The sequence below is a fragment of the Capricornis sumatraensis genome, chromosome 3 (genome assembly GCF_032405125.1).
Source record: "Capricornis sumatraensis isolate serow.1 chromosome 3, serow.2, whole genome shotgun sequence".
NCBI lineage: Eukaryota > Metazoa > Chordata > Mammalia > Artiodactyla > Bovidae > Capricornis > Capricornis sumatraensis.
In genome coordinates, this window is record NC_091071.1 from 6,148,583 (window position 1) to 6,159,777 (window position 11,195).

An 11,195-nucleotide genomic window follows, 5' to 3' on the forward strand; every position below is an offset into this window, starting at 1 on the left:
ATGATGCTAAAGCTGAAGCTCCAGTACTTTGGCCACCTCATGCAAAGAGTTGACTCATCGGAAAAGACTCTGATGCTGGGAGAGATTGGGGGCAGGAGGAGAAGGGGATGAACCAGGATGAGATGGCTGGATGGCATCACGGACTCGATGGACGTGAGTCTGAGTGAACTCCGGGAGATGGTGATGGACAGGGAGGCCTGGCGTGCTGCGATTCATGGGGTCGCAAAGAGTCGGACACGACTGAGCGACTGAACTGAACTGAACTGAATCATTATAACGGAGAAGGCAAGGGCAACCCACTCTAGTACTCTTGCCTGGCAAATCCCTTGGATGCAGGAGCCTGGTGGGCTGCAGTCCATGGGGTCGCTAGGAGTCGGACACGACTGAGCGACTTCACTTTCACTTTTCACTTTCATGCATTGGAGAAGGAAATGGCAACCCACTCCAGTGTTCTTGTCTGGAGAATCCCAGGGACAGGGGAGCCTGGTGGGCTGCTGTCTCTGGGGTTGCACAGAGTCGGACACGACTGAAGCGACTCAGCAGCAGCAGTCATTAGAAAGCATGCAATTCAGGGCATTTAGCATGTTCACAGTGTCCAGCTCGTTCCAAAGCATTTTCATTTCCCCTAAAGAAAGCCTCATAGACAGTCACTCTTCAGTCCCCTCTCCCTCAAATCCAGGCAACTACCAACATACTTTCTGTCTCTATGGATTTATAAGGATTTATCTATTCTGATATATTTCATGTAAATGTAATCATACAATGTGGACCTTTCTGTATCTGAATTCTTTTACTTCAGCACAATGTTGTTGAGATTCCTCTACGTTGTTGCAGCGTGTTTCAGCACTTCGCTCCTTTTTATGGCTGAACAATATTCCATTGTGTGTATGTTCCACAATTCCTTTATCCATTCACCCCCTGATGGGCATTTGGGTCGTTCCCACCTTTTGGCTACTGTGAACACTGCTGCTATGAACACTTGTGTGAAAGTATTTCAGTGTGGACTTCCCTGGCAGCTCAGTGGTAAAGAACCCACCTGCCAATACAGGAGACACGGGTTTGATCCCTGGGTCCGGAAGATCCACTGGAGAAGGAAATGGCAACCCGCTCCAGCATTTTCACCTGGGAAATCCCATGGGCAGCAGAACCGAGAGATACAGTCCACGGGGGCGCAAAAGAGTCAGACATGATTTAGCAACTAAACAACAATAACAATTTGAGTACCTGTTTTCAATCGTTTTAGGTATATACAGGCATACCTAATTTTACTGCACAGATACTACTTCTTTTTAGAAGCTGAAAGCTTGTGGTAACCCTGCATTGAGCAAGTCTGCCTGCACCATTTTTTTTCAACAGCATTTGCTCACTCCACATCTCCCTGTCACAGCTTAGTAATTCTCAAAATATGTTAAGGTTTATTATTATTATATTTGTTATATTGATCTATGATCAGTGATCTTTGATGCTACTATTGTAATTGTTTTAGGGCACTACAAACTGCACTCATAGAAGACAACATACTTAAGCAATAAATCTATGTGTTCTGACTTCTCCATCAACTGGCTACTCCCCCACCTTTCTTCCTTTTTGGGCCCCTCTATTCCCTAAAACAACAATACTGAAATTAGGCCAATTAATAACCCTACAATGGCCTCTCAGTGTTCAAGTGAAAGAAAGAGTCACATGTCTCTCACTTTAAATCAAAAGCTAAAAAAGATTAAGCTTAATGAGGAAGGCATGCTGAAAGCCAAGACAGACTAAAAGCTAAGTCTCTTGCATCAAACAGCCAAGTTGTAAATGCAAAGGAAAAGTTCTTGAAGGAAATTAAAAGTGCTAGTTCAGTGAACACACAAATGATAAGAAAGCAAAACAACCTTATTTCTGATACGGAGAAAAATTTATGATCTGCATAGAAGGTCAAACCAGCCACAACATTCCTTTAACCCAGAGCTTAATTCAGGTGACCCCATGCACTGTAGCCCACTAGGCTCTTCTGTCCATGGAATTTTCCAGGCAAGAATAGTGGAGTGGTTGCCATTCCCTTCTGCAGGGGGCCTTCCTGACCCAGGGATCAAACCCAGGTCTCCCGGACTGGCAGGCAAATTCTTTACCATCTGAGACACCAGGGAAGCCCCAGAGCAAGACTCATTTCATTTCATTCAGTCACTCAGTCGTGTCCGACTCTTTGCGACCCCATGAATCGCAGCACGCCAGGCCTCCCTGTCCATCACCAACTCTCGGAGTTCACTCAGACTCATGTCCATCGAGTCAGTGATGCCATCCAGCCATCTCATCCTCTGTCGTCCCCTTCTCCTCCTGCCCCCAATCCCTCCCAGCATCAGAGTCTTTTCCGATGAGTCAACTCTTTGCATGAGGTGGCCAAAGTACTGAAGTTTCAGCTTTAGCATCATTCCTTCCAAAGAAATCCCAGGGTTGATCTCCTTCAGAATGGACTGGCTGGATCTCCTTGCAGTCCAAGGGACTCTCAAGAGTCTTCTCCAACACCACAGTTCAAAAGCATCAATTCTTCGGCGCTCAGCTTTCTTCACAGTCCAACTCTCACATCCATACATGACCACTGGAAAAACCATAGCCTTGACTAGACGGACCTTTGTTGGCAAAGGAATGTCTCTGCTTTTCAACATGCTATCTAGGTTGGGCATAACTTTCCTTCCAAGGAGTAAGTGTCTTTTAATTTCATGGCTGCAATCACTATCTGCAGTGATTTTGGAGCCCCAAAAAATAAAGTCTGACACTGTTTCCAGCAAGACTCAATTCTCTTCAATTCTGTGAAGGCTGAGAGAGGTGAGGAAACTGCCAAAGAAAAATTTGAAGCTAGCGGAGTTTGGTTAACAAGGTTAATGTGCAAGGTGAAGCAGCAAGTGCTGATGCAGAAGCTGCAGCAAGTTCTCCAGAAGATCTAGCTGAGATAATGAATGAGGATGGTTACACTAAATAGATTTTCAATGCAGAATAAACAGCCTTCTATTGGAAGAAGTTGCCATCTAGGACTTTCTAGGTAGAGAGACGTCAGTGCCTGGCTTCAAAATTTCAAAGGACAGGCTAACTCTCTTATCAGCGCCTAAAGCATCTGGAGACTTTAAGTTGAAGCCAGTGTTCATTTACCATTCCAAAAATCCTAGAGCCCTTAAGAATTACACTAAATCTACTCTGCCTGTGCTCTATAAACGGAACCACAAAGGCTGCATGATAGCACATCTGTTTACAACATGGTTTACTGAATATTTAAGCCCACTGTTGAGAACTAGTGCTCAGGAAAAAAAAAAAAAGACTGTTTTCAAAATATAAGAACTCTGATGGAGAAGGATAACAAGATTAATTTTTTCGGGGGCGGGGCGGGGGGGAACTTCCCTGGTGGTCCAGTGGTTAAGACTCCCCTTTCAATGCAGGGGTCATGGGTTGGATCCCTGTTTGGCGTATGGCCACACGCCATAGGGTGTGGCTGAAAATAAATGAATAAATTAATTTTTTTAAAAAGGTTAATGTTTTCATGCCTGTCAACACAATATCCACTTTGCAGCAGATTAATCAAGGAGCCATTTTGATTTTCAAGTCTTATTTTTTTCCCTTATTTATTTATTTATTTTTTAATTTCACTGAAGCAGAGTCTGTTTACAATGTTGTGTTAGCTCCAGCGGACAGCACGGTGATTTATATAGATAGATATAGAACATATATGCACAAAGAATCTTTCTCGGATTCTTTTCCCTTGTGTGTGTGTGTGTGTGTGTGCACTCAGTCATGTCCAGCTCTTTGCGGCCCCATGGACTGCAGCCCGCCAGGCTCCTCTGCCCGTGGGATTTCCCGTTACAGATTCTCACAAAATACTCATTAGAGCTCCCTGAGCTACACAGTAGGGCCTTGCTGATGATCTATTTTATGTTGTTATTTAGTTGCTAAGTCATGTCTGACACTTTGCAACCCCAGGGACTGTAGCCCGCCAGGCTCCTCTGCCCATGGGATTTCCCCACGAAGAATACTGGAGTGGGTTGCCATTTCCTTCTCCAAGGGATCTCCCAAACCCAGGGATTGAATCTGAGTCTTTTGCATTGGCAGGTGGATTCTTTACCTCTGAGCCACCAGAGAGTCCCTATCTATTTTACATATAGTAATAAAATCTTATTATTTAAGAAATATGCTTTGTAAGGCTATAGCTGCCAGAGGTAGTGATTCCTCTGATGTATCTGGGCAGCCAATTGAAAACCCTCTGGAAATGCTCACCATTTTAGATGCCATGAAGAACATTCATGATTCATTAGAAGAGGTCAAAATATCAACATTAAGAGGAGCCTGGGAGTAGTTGATCCCAACTCTCTTAGATGACTTTGAGGGGGTTCAAGACTTCAGCGGAGGAAGGCCTCTGCCCCCAGGGGCCAGGCTGCGGCTCAGCGCCGGGCTGCGGCGGGGAAGCAGGCGTGTACCCGCTGCGCTGGGCCTGGAGCGCCAGATAGAAGAGGAGTCATGTCAGAAGAAAGAGTGAGCGAATCACAGTTTCCCTTGAAGACAGCAGCGCTGAGACTGTTTGATCTTCCTCTGTCTTGGTACTCTTCTCTCTGCCAGGCCACACAGCCTGCAGGATCCTAGTTCCCTGACCAAGGATTGAGCCCAGGCCCTGACAGTGAAAGTGCTGAGTCCTAACTAGTGGACTGGCAATAAATTCTCAATCCTTTTATTTTTAATACCTGCTTCCAACGCAGTTTGCACTCCATTGTAGTAAATAAGTAAAGGCTTCCCCGGTGGCTCAGAGGTAAAGCCTCTGCCTGCAGTGCAGGAGCTACAGGAGAGACAGGTTCAATCCCTGAGTCAGGAAGATTTCCCTGGAGAAGGGCATGGCAACCCACTCCAGTATTCTTGCCTTGAGAATCCCATGGGCAGAGGAGCCTGATGGGCTACAGTCCATGGGGTTGCAAAGAGTTGGACACGACTGAAGCAACTTAGCACGCACACGTAGTAAATAAAAAGATACACATGGAATGCTCGCTTTGGCAGCACATATACTAAAATTGGGGCAATACAGAGAAGATTAGCTATGGCCCCTGCACAAGGATGAAACGCAAATTCGTGAAGTGTTCCATATTTTTAGTCAGAAAGAAAAACACCAATATAGTATATTAACGCATATATATGGAATTTAGAAAGATGGTAACAATGACCCTATATGCGAGACAGCAAAAGAGACACAGACGTAAAGAACAGTCTTTTGGACTCTGGGAGAAGGCAAGGGTGGGATGATTTGAAAGAATAGCATTGAAACATGTATATTATCATATGTGAAACAGATCGCCAGTCCAGGTTTGATGCATGAGACAGGGTGCTCAGGGCTGGTGCACTGGGATGACCCTGAGGGATGGGATAGGGAGGGAGGTGGGAGAGGGGTTCAGGATGGGGAACACATGTACACCCATGGCTGATTCATGCCAATATATGGCAAAAACCACTACAATATTGTAAAGTAATTGGCTTCCGATTAAAATACATAATTTTTTTAAAAAGACTTCAGTGGAGGAAGCAACTGCAGATGTGGTGGAAACAGGAAGAGAACTAGAATTAGAAGTGGAGCCTGAAGATGATACAATTTTCATGGCTGAGCAGAGAAAGTGGTTTCTTGAGATGGAAACTACTCCTCATGCAGATGCTTTGGAGATTGTTGAAATGACAGCAAACGATTTAGAATATTACATAAACCCAATTGATAAAGCAGCGGCAGGGTTTGAGCAGATTGACTCCACTTTGGAAGAAGTTCTCTAAGTAAAATGCTATTAGAGCTGCATGCTGTGGGGAAATCATGTGTAGAAGGAAGAGTCAATCAATGTGGCAAAATTCATCACTGTCTTGTTTTACGAATTTGCGATAGCCACCCCAGTCTTCCGCAATCACCCTGATCAGTCAGCAGCCATCAACAATGAGGCAAGATCCTCCATCAGCAAAAAGGCGGTGACTCGCTGAGATGATGGTTAGCATTTTTAGCAGTGAAGTATTTTTAAAGCATATACATTGCTTTTTAGAAAGATGCTATTGCACCCTAATAGACTACAGTATAGTGTAAATGTAACTTATATATGCGGCTCAGCTGGTAAAGAATCCGCCTGTAATGTGGGAGACCTGGGTTTGATCCCCGGGTTGGGAAGATGCCCTGGAGAAGGGAAAGGCTACCCACTTCAGTATTCTGGCCTGGAGAATTCCATGGACTACAGTCCATGGGGTCGCAAAGAGTTGGACACGACTGAGGAACTTTCACTTTCACTTTTAACTTATATATGCCCTGGGAAACCAAACACTTCGTCTGAGTCACTTTACTGTAATATCCGCTTTGTTTTGGTGGTCCAAAACCACACCCACAATTTACGCCTGTACCTGTGAGTGAAACTGCTGAGTCATATGGTAATGCTATATTTACCTTTTGGAGGAACTGTCAAACTGTTTTCCACAGTGGCTGCTGCGTTTTACATACCCGTCAGCAATGTACTAAGGTTCCAAATTCTCCATCTCCTCACTGGCATTTAGTTTTCCCTTTTTGGAAAAATTATAGCCATACTAGTAGGTGCGAAGTGATTTTGATTTGCATTTCCTAATGGCTAAGGATACTCAGTATCTTTTCATTTGCTTATTGTCTGTCTGTATATCTTCTTTGGAGAAATGTCTCACCAAGTCCTTTGCCCATCTTTTTAATGGCTGTTGCTGTTGTTCAGTCACTGAGTCCTGTCCAACCCTTTGTTACCCCATGGACCGCAGCACACCAGGCTTCCCTCTCCTTCACTATCTCCCAGAGACTGTTGAAACTCATGTCCATTGAGTCAGTGATGCTATCTAGCCATCTCATCTTCTGCTGCCCTTTTTTCCTTTTTCCTTCAATCATTCCCAGTATCAGGGTCTTTTCCAATGAGTCGGCTCTTCACATCAGACGGTGAAAGTATTGGAGCTTCAGCTTCAGCATCGGTTCTTCCAATGAATATTCAGGGATGACTTCCTTTAGGATTGACTGGTTTGATCTCCTTGCAGTCCAAGGGACTCTCAAGAGTCTTCTCCACCACCACAATTCAAACGTATCAGTGTTTTGGCACTTAGCCTTCTTTATGGTCCAACTCTCACATCTGTACATAACCACCAGAAAAACCATAGCTTTGATTATACGGACCTTTGTTGCAAAGTGATGTCTCTGCTTTTCAATATGCTGTCTAGGTTTGTCATAGCTTTCCTTCCAAGGAAATTTTAATTTCAGTTTCATGGCTGCAGCCACCGACTTCAGTAATTTTGCAGCCCAAGAAAATAAAATCTATTTGCCATGAAGTAATGGGACTGGATGCCATGATCTTCGTTTTTTGAATGTTGAGTTTTATGCCAGCTTTTTCACTCTCCTCTTTCACCTTTATCAAGAGGCTCTTTAGCTCCTCTTCACTTTCTGCCATTAGAGTGGTATCATCTGCATATCTGAAGTTGTTGATATTTCTCCCAGCAATCCTGATTCCAGCTTGTGATTCAATCAGCCAAGCATTTCACATGATGTGTTCTGCATATAAGTTAAATAAGCAAGGTGACAATATACAGCCTTGTCGTACTCCTTTCCCAATTTTGAACCTGTGTTGTTCCACATCCAGTTCTGTTGCTTCTTGACCCACATAAAGGTTTTTCAGGAGACAAGTAAGGTGTCTGGTATTCCTATCTCTAAGAATTTTCCACAGTTTGTTGTGATCCACACAGTCAAAGACTTTAGCATAGTCAGTGAAGCTGATGTTTTTCTTGAATTCCCTTGCTTTCTCTATGATCCAGTGAATGTTGGCAATCTCTGGTTCCTCTGTCTTTTCTAAATCCAGCTTGTACATCTGAAAGTTCTCAGTTCACATACCGCTGAAGCCTAGATTGAAGGATTTTGAGCATTGCCTTGCTAGTATGTGAAATGAGCACAATAGTATGGTAGTTTGAACATTCTTTGGCACTGCTTTTCTTTGGGATTGGAATGAAAACTGACATCTTCCAGTCCTGTGGCCACTGCTAAGTTTTCCAAATTTGCTGACATATTTGAGTGCAGCACTTTAACAGCATCATCTTTTAGGATTTGAAATAGCTCAGCTGAAATTCCATCACCTCCAGTAGCTGTGTTTACAGTGCATGCATGCGTGCTAAGTCACTTCAGTCGTGTCTGACTCTTTGTGACCCTATCCTAGGGATTCTCCAGGCAAGAATACTGGAGTGGGTTGCCTCGCCCTCCTCCAGGGGATCTTCCCAACCTGAGGATCGAACCCAACCAGGATGTAAGCGTCTCTTACATCTCCTGCGTTAGTATGCAGATTCTTTACCACTAGTGCCACCCAGAGTAATGCTTCCTAATCCCCCTTGACGTCACACTCCAGGATATCTGGCTGTAGGTGAGGGACCACAACATGGTGGTTATCTGGGTCATCAAGATCTTTTCTGTATAGTTGTCCTGTGCATTCCTGCCACCTCTTCTTAATCTCTTCTGCTTCTGTTAGGTCCTTAGCATTTCTGATCTTTAGCATTCTCATTCTTGCATAAAATGTTTCCTTAGTATCTCCAATTTTCTTCAAGAGATCTCTAATCTTTCCCATTCTATTGTTTTCCTTTATTTCTTTGCGTTGTTCACTTAAGAAGGCCTTCATATGTCTCCTTGCTATCCTCTGGAACTCTGCATTCAGTTGGGTATATCCTTCCTTTTCTCCCTTGTTTTCCATTTCTCTTCTTTTCTCAGCTATTTTTAAAGCCTTCTCAGACAACCACTTTGTCTTCCTACGTTTCTTTTTTTGGTGGGATGGTTTTAGTCACTGCCTCCTGTACGATGTTATGAACCTTTGTCAATAGTAAAGCACTGTGTCCACCAGATCTAATCCTGTGAATCGATTTATCACCTTCACTGTATAATCATAAGTAATTTGATTTAGGCCATACCTGAATGGCCTAGCCATTTTTCCTACTTTCTTTCATTTAAGCCTGAATTTTGCAATAAGAAGCTCATGATCTGAACCACGGTCAGGTCTTGTTTTTGCTGGCTGTATAGAATTTCTCCATCTTCAGCTGCAAAGAATATAATCAATCTGATTTCAGGATCGCCCATCTGGCGATATCCATGTGTAGAGTCAGATCTTTTTGCCTTTTCATACCGCTCATGGGGTTCTCGCACCAAGAATACCAGAGTGGCTTGGCATTCTCTCCTCCAGTGGACATGTTTTGTCAGAACGCTCCACCGTGACCCGCCCATCTTGGGTGGCCCTGCAGGGCATGACTTATAGTTTCATTTAGTTATACAAGCCCCTGCACCAAGACAAGGCTGTGATCCATGAAGGGGTTTTAATTGGGTGGTTTTTCTTTTTGGTGTTGAGCCTAATGCCTTTGCAAACTGACCTTCAATTAAACCTAAAATCTTATTTTTAGTCTTTATGTTAACCCCACTTCCAGAGGTATCTGCTGCCACCAGTCCCTGAACTTGCACCATAGCTTTTGCTGGGCTTCTGTTTGTTCGTGGGGTTTTTTCCCCATCTTTTTTCCCACTGTATTTCATTTTCAGTAGTTGGTATTGGTATGGCTTCAAGTTCATAGTCTTTTCTTCTGTAGCGTCTAGTCCACTGTTTATCCCATTCACTATACTTGTCACCTCAGATATTTTATTTATCATTTCTGGAACTTAGATTTAGGCCTTTTTGTATCCTCTTTATCTTCTCTTATGCTTGTGCTTAAGCTTCTTCAACAGCTTAAGCTTCTTCAACTAGATTTATATATATTTTAATAGCTATTTCGATGTCCTTGTTTGCTAATTCTACCATCTGGGTCATTTCTGAGTCTGTTTCTATTGCTTGGTTTTCTTGCCTCACTATGAGTTGTTTTCCTGCTTCTTTGAATCTCTGTTTGCTTTTGGCTGTACCACGTGGCTTACAGGATCCTAGTTCCCCAAGGGTCGAAACTGTGCCCTTGGCAGTGAAAACGTGGAGTCCTAACCTCTAGACCACCAGGGAATTCCTATCTGATTCTTGTCTCATTAGATGCCAGACATTGTGAATTTTACATCTGGCTGCTGAATTTCTTTGTATTCCTTTAAATATATTTGGCTTCTCTGTTGGGATGCAGCTAAGCTATTTGGAAATAGTTTTGTAATTTTTTTTTCAAGGTTTGCTTTTAAGTTTTGTCAGTGGGGACCAAAGCAGCCTTTAGTCTAGACTATAGTATCATTTAGCAAATAGTCTTCGGAGTATTCTCCAATGCCTTGTGTATGATGAGGTTTTCCATTCTGGCTATTAGGAATGTGAACTATTCCTAGACTTGGGAGATCGTCGGAGAATGTTTCACCTGTTCCTTTCTGATGGTTCATTATACAGCCTTGAGGAGATTCTTCATTCACATGTGATGATAAGTACTTAGCCAAAGACTCGAGAGAAACCCTCTGAAGATTTCAAGAGCTCTTTCTCTGTCTCCGTGGTGCAGCATTCCTTCCAATATTTTGCCCTGTAAACTCAAGCTCTCTTCATCTAAACTCTGTCTCCTCAACTCAGGGAACCCAGGGGCCTGTGCGTCAGGTCTCCCTCATTGAACTACAGCCTGGGAACTCCATCCAGACAGCAAATTGGGGCAGCAATAGGGCTGAACACATTCTTTCCCCTTGTGTCAGGTGTTAGCGTTCTGTGCTACCGATTGTTCAATATCTGAAAACAATTGTTTTATATATTTTGCCTTTTTTCCAAAAAATCTGGCTATGCTGTGCAGCTTTCGGGATCTTAGTTCCCTGACCAGGGATTGAACCTGGGCCCTCAGCAGTGAAAGTGTGGAGCCCTAACCTCTTGGCCACCAGGGAATTCCCCTTTGCCCATTTTTTAAGTCATTTAAAGTGGGAGGGTGAAAGCAGACCCTGTTATTCCATCATGGGCAGAGCTGATGTCTGCCTTGCTTGTCTCATCACACCAAACAACTTTATTTCTTGTTTTTAAAAATAGTTTATTTACCTTTGGCAGCACTGGGTCTTCACTTCTGTGTGCAGGCTTCCTCCAGTTGCGGGAGTGCCGGCTCCTCTTCATTGTGGTTTGCAGGCTTCTCAGTGTGGTGGGTCCTCTTGCTGCTGTGCGTGGGCTCTAGAGAGCAGGGGCTTCAGTAGTTGGGGTGCACGGGTTTAGCTGCTTGTGGCACGTGGAATCGGCTCAGATTGGGGATTGAAACCACGTTGCCTGCATTGCAAG

At 43.8% G+C, this 11,195-nt stretch overlaps 2 non-coding genes across 2 annotated transcripts; one reads left to right on the forward strand and one right to left on the reverse strand.

Moving 5' to 3' along the window:
• Nucleotides 1-4,994: 4,994 nt before the first annotated feature.
• LOC138077237 (U6 spliceosomal RNA) lies at nt 4,995-5,102 on the forward strand. Its single transcript, XR_011144701.1, has one exon. It is a non-coding gene; the product is annotated as a U6 spliceosomal RNA (small nuclear RNA).
• Nucleotides 5,103-10,743: 5,641 nt separating this feature from the next.
• Nucleotides 10,744-10,816, reverse strand: TRNAE-UUC (transfer RNA glutamic acid (anticodon UUC)). Its single transcript has one exon. It is a non-coding gene; the product is annotated as a tRNA-Glu (tRNA).
• Between the last annotated feature and the right edge of the window lie 379 nt (nt 10,817-11,195).